This window comes from Perca fluviatilis, chromosome 2 (assembly GCF_010015445.1).
Source record: "Perca fluviatilis chromosome 2, GENO_Pfluv_1.0, whole genome shotgun sequence".
NCBI classification, from domain to species: Eukaryota; Metazoa; Chordata; class Actinopteri; order Perciformes; family Percidae; genus Perca; species Perca fluviatilis.
In genome coordinates, this window is record NC_053113.1 from 16,986,547 (window position 1) to 16,992,600 (window position 6,054).

The 6,054-nt window shown below is 43.3% G+C and overlaps 1 pseudogene; it reads left to right on the plus strand.

Annotated features, from left to right (window-relative positions):
* LOC120551337 overlaps positions 1–2,293 on the plus strand; it is a 29,496-nt pseudogene extending 27,203 nt beyond the window's left edge.
* The last annotated feature ends 3,761 nt before the right edge of the window (positions 2,294–6,054 follow it).

Consider the following 6,054-nt stretch of genomic DNA (forward strand, 5'->3'; position numbering starts at 1 on the left):
AAGTGTTCCGCGTTGGAGGTGTCGTAAGATGATGAAAAAAGGGATTTTAGAGAGCCGGTTGCCACCAGTGCTGCAAATAAATACGGGTGTTAAGCGGCGCTCCAGGGACGGATGACACCAACTCCAGATCCTCTGGGAAGAAAAAAAATCACACATTACAATCACAGTCGAAAAAAAAACATTTTAACTATTTTGGCAAATAATTAGCACACAAAAATTAGACCCACCATTTTTGCTAGTCTTTGTGTCTCACGGATTTTAGGTCTATAGAGGGTCCGTGGGGGGCAGAGACTGTTGGTCAGCATCCCCAAATATCAATCTTTTCCTCATGTTTTCATAAGAACTCCTTATTTTGTCTCTTCTGATGACATAGTCAATGGTATCAAACTGTTTCTTCAAAATCTCCCAGTCACACCATTGTATAAAGAAGACGCTTTTAAACCATTTGTTGTATTCCTCTATGAAACAGGGTATGGTTTTAACTTCCATTCTTCAGGACCACGGGCTGCAACTAACTTCTCCCTTTCGCTGCATAACGCTTAAGGAAAATAAAATCCTCTGTAGGTCTAGTGAAACGGTCTGCTTCCACACACGATAGACACTGGCTCCAATGCTACTGTCCCATTGACAAACATACACTAGCTCAGGTAGGCCAGGATTTTCACAGTCTGGGCAGACAACCTCACCAAAAAGGCTCCAGTCTTTCACAGAGATTGTACAGGCTGTTTTGGCTTTGCCAGATAGTTCGACAGCAACACTAGTGTAAACAGCTAATGTCACGCGATCCTGCACTGTATCGAATTGAATATCTGTATCCATTGACACCGACATATTCTAGATCAGATGTACACGCATTCAGTCATGCTTGTAGGAAAGATCTCTGGACGGAATCGCTTCTTTCTGGGAGCCTGGCTCAAACCGCATGTTGTTCCAGTATTAGCATCGCCGCCGCCTGATGCCTCTTTCGAGGGGCCTGTCGCAAGCCAAATAGTGTTCCAGTCTCTCCACCTCCCCATGACTCTTTCGGGGTTAGTGTACAGAGCAAATGTAGGGGTCCTACTCTAGCTGTCTCACATTCTTCAACATCAGATGATCCTGATTGTTGTCCAAATGTGTGGATAGACATGGCTGAAAAACGATTCCTCTTGTTTTCACCAAAAGAATTAAAAAGAAAAATCCACAGCTGGTTTTGTTGAAGGGTGAGAAAAAAACGAGCTAGTTAAAAACTGCAGGTAAAAAGTGAGCAGCCAGCATGAAACCAAGACTTTTAAATCCTACAAGCCACGCCCTGCATGACGCATTTAACACCCACAACAATAGCCCCTACATTTACAAGCTAACCATTGGTCTATCAGGCGCTTTTTAACACCTTTACAAATGTAAATACATCATCACGCCAGGAGAGGTAACCCCACCCTACCGCAGTATGGCCGCGACGCCATCAAACCGCGTAGATGCGCCCCAGATTCGCCGCTAGAAGGAACAGCTGCTGATGCACGCTGCCTTTGATTTCTCACTGGTTCGCTTATTTGAAATGAAAACGCCATTACTGGTATAGAGTGTTGGAGCATGGGAAAAGGGGTGTGTTGGGAAAAGGGGAGTGAACACGGGCCAGAACGAAGCAGGCCATCGGTTCTGAGACACCGAGCCTAGCTATGTGCATCTCCAACCTTTGGGCTAAGCCATTTCTCCTAACCTTACACAGCCATGCATGTACGGTTTCCACGGATATGAACGTGTCATGATTTACATGCTCTGTGGATGCTTTTACAAGGTCACTGACACTCGTGGACACATTCAGACTTGCTGCTTGGGGAGATGCAGGGTCCATATGAATCTTGTCATGGTGTCAGCGCCGAGGTCCCCGAAGTGTATGGCACACATTCTCCCTGACATCAGCTGCATTTCCTTGATAGCGTGGCGACATTCAGCAAAGTTAACGCTTGACTGATTTGACGCTTTGCCACCGTCACGGGTGCCGCTTAGGATCCTTTCCACCAGGTCATTACGGTGTATGCTTCAGCAGGATGATCAAGACCGCTGCTGGCTTTATCGCAAGCGCCGGGCGACAGCATCTGCTATCTGGGTTCTATGAGTCAGGCGATCCATAACGGCTCGAGCAATGGGCCTTCGACCAAACACTTGTATGTCGCGCAGGAAATACTTTTGAGTCCCACAAAATCCTCAGTGCCAGATCGTCCAAGATGGCAAGTATCCTCCCGACACCTTCGGTGCTGCGGACGAGCCACAGAAGACGCTTGTGGTTGTCGCTTGTCCTCCCAGGTTTCCATAAACGCCTTACAAACACCGTTGCCCTTCTTCCTTGCATGGTCGATCAAGGCCCTAGCCCTGTCCCGAAGTGCCTCTCATAGCCTGGATGTAACTCCAACTCTTCACCTGATATCATCTCGTGGTGCAACAGAACATCGGCCACGTAGTTCACTCTGGCCATGTTACTGGCCTCTATGTAGCTGAGTCTTTTCGGTAAGACTTTCCATGGTAAGATACTCTGTGTGAGGCCACATTCAAAATCGTAGACGGTGGATACTTGTTTGGACATGTGTGTCTTTCGTAAGAAAAACGGGAATCTCTCTCCCTCTCTCTCTCTCTTCTCCACATTCTGCTCCAAATAGTGTAAAGATACTTGATTTAATTCTTACTCAGTCCCTCATTTCAAACGCATCTGTGGTCATGTTCTGTCGCTGTCTGCTTCAGTCTTTATACTATTGTAAGGGGTGTGGTTAGGAAAATTCTGAACGGGCGTAGTTTGGAAACTTCTGGAAAAAGGGGTGGTATGGAAGGTTCTGGCGTGGTAAAACAAAAACAAAAAACACTGTTGTTTTCTTTGAATTCAGTTTTATGAGGGTCGTAAATACTTAAGGAAGTACTGATCTTTTTAAATTGACATCTTTCACCACATTAAACACATTTTTTTTTTGTCAAATGTGCTAGTTACATTAAAATTATACAAAATAAGTTTTGTATTCACAAATTCATGTTGAACATACCATATCTTGCCTGTAAGACTTACATTTTGGCGTACATTGTTTTAATTCTGAATTACAACGCAACGCCTCTAAAACATAAATGCATCCGTGAAGTCATATAACTTCAAGTTAGAACTATTTACTTTTAACGCTGCGCTTTTACAAAGAAACATATTTGTTCAGGTTGCATTTTGTATAAATACAAAAGCATACTTTTGTTTTTTAATTTTTGTTTGCATCTTTCACCACATTAAACACAAACAATCTTTTAAGTCAATGTGGTTACATTTAAATGATACAAATGTATTCACAAATTAAAATTCATATGCATATGTGCGCTAACATTAGTGGCTCACATGCAGCGGCAACATGACAACATGTACTGACAACATGAACTGTGTCTGTTTGTGTGCGGTGTTTCATGTGTATAATGGCACACAAGCACAGGAAAGTTGTAGGAGTTGTGTATGGATGAATATTATACTTTTTTTTTCTATGGCGGTCATTTTGACCGTAAAACAAAAAATAAGTGTGACTAAGTTGAATAAATCACCCAAAATTCAAAGAAAGTAGTCACAATGAATGTTATGTGTTCAAATGCCATTTGTGGTTTTGTGTGATCTGTTGAAAATGTTTTTTTTTTTACTACTTCTCACTGGTTCGCTTTATTTGAATTGAAAACGCAATTTCTGGTAGAGTGTTGCTGTGGGCATGGGAAAAAAGAGGCGGGGAAAAGGGGTATGTTGGGAAAAGGGAGTGAACACCGCATCCCCCGGCCAGAACGTAAGAAGGCACAGCCAGATGAGTACGGAGCAGCGGAGGACGCAGGACAGCCAGACATATGGACTAGAGCTGCGCATGCACAGACATAACGATCAACATGTACTGACAACATGAACTGTGGCTGTTTGTGTGTGTGTGTGTGCTGCAGTGTGTGTGTGTGTGTGTGTGTGTGTGTGTGAGTGTGTGTGTGTGTGTGTGGAGTGTGAGTGTGGGTAGAAATGCATTGACCTTTGGGCTTAGGCCCATTCACGCTTATTACAATCACTTACTTGGCCTGTTGTAAGAGGAGCCTTTACACATTCCTATTTTACAACCCTGCCTTTACACACGCTCTGCTCTCTGCTCCAAAGAGTGTAAAGATACTTGATTTAATTCTTGGTCATTGGCTCATTTCAAACGCATCAGTGTTACTCAAACTTACATTCATGCTGTGTGTAGAATGAAAACCTATCTTTCTGTTTCAAACGGGAAGAAACCCTTTTATGCTCAAAATTTAACGCTACACCCCTCTTCTCTCACTTCCTCGATCATTTTCAACACATCCTCGATATTTCCTCTCTAACGCTTCATTGGATCATTTAAATGAAACATTTTTCTACTCTGTGACGCCTCTACATTGCATCAATTTAACACACGCCATTTCCCTCGACACGCCTTCTTGTGAAGCAAGCTTCCCAGAACAGACCAGTCACACACACCTGGAAGGCATCAATCACTTTCTGACACAGACCTCTTGACCCCCAGGTCAAAAGGTCATCCATCAAAATCCCACATACCAAAAGTGACAGAACCTCCTCCTTATATCTCTGACCTGAGTAGCAACAATCTGCAGGATTCAGGAGTGAGGCTGATCTCTGATGGACTGAAGAGTCCACACTGCACACTGGAAATGCTCAGGTTATTCTACCTTCATTAAAAAAGATTGCTACTCTAAGCTCTTGTTTCTAATGTATAAATTATTAAATGGACTGTCTGGAATATCCTCTTTAGGCTGAGTGGTTGTAATCTGTCAGGAGAGAAGTTGCAGCTCTGTCCTCAGTTCTAGCTCCCAGTCCTCTAGTCTGAGAGAGAGCTGGGATGAGTAACAACGAACTGCAGTGGAGTCTCAGAGTGAAGCTGATCTGTGTTGGACTGAGGAGTCCACACTGCACACTGGAAACTCCTGTTATTCAACCCCACCAAAAGACTGCTACCTAAGCTCTAAGTTTCTTAATTCATCAATTATTAAATGGACTTTCTGAATATCCTCTTTAGGTTGAGTGGCTGTAACCTGTCAGGAGAGAAGCTGTGAAGCTTGTCCTCAGTTCTCAGCCCCAGTCCCTAGTCCAGAGCTGGACCTGAGTACAACAACCTGCTGGATTCAGGAGGGAAGCTGATCTGTGTTGGACTGAGGAGTCCGTTTGAGCTGTCTTCCAATAAACCAAACAGCCCTGTAGGTATGAAAAAGTTAAGTGCCAGCTTAGTTTGTCTCCCCGATGTCACCGCGCCCACTTTAACTTCCCTCTCTCTCGCCCTCTCGTCTTGAATAGAAGTGCAGTTAATTACATACACTTTGTTTAAATGTCAGTAACAGAAGAAATTGCCAGCCCTAGTCCAAATGTGATCTGATGTGTAAACTGAAAAAGGATCATTGCCGCTCTGAGGTCTGATGTTCCAGAATTTGTATCCGTTGCTATAGGAAACCTCATGAATTATAAGAGGAACGGCAACACAATCCATTTGTTTGTGGTTTCAGTTGTTTTAATTTTCGCTACAACTTTAAGCATTTAATGTTATTTTTAGTTCCTGTTTCTAACTGTAGGTCATGTCTTCGAAGCAGGGTTTGTACAAAGTTTGGAAAATAATGAATTCATTTTAACCGTTAGGATTAGCGCTGGAATTTGAATTCCAGCGCTAACTTTCAACATAATCTCATGTTTCATCTACACAATCACTCATGTACCAAAAGTCTCCTGGCGTCTCACACCAGACGGACCAGACCGGAGCTGGGATTGACTGACATGGGCGCCGAAATTAAAATGGTTTTTCCGTTCTGTTTCACGGTGTCATGAGGGCGACCATCTGTGTTTTTCAAGCAGTGCAAGAGTGTGTTCTTGCATGTATTTTATATCACATCACATTAGCGTTGGATCAAAAGTTGAGCCAGGTTCAATTCTTTTACTGGAGCCGTCTGTGTAGCATTGTTGAAATGATTGAGGGGGCTGGGTTCTTTCACACAGTGCTAAACATGGCCTTAGGATTTCTTTATATTATGTCTTTGTACATGTCTTATTTACCCGTAGGG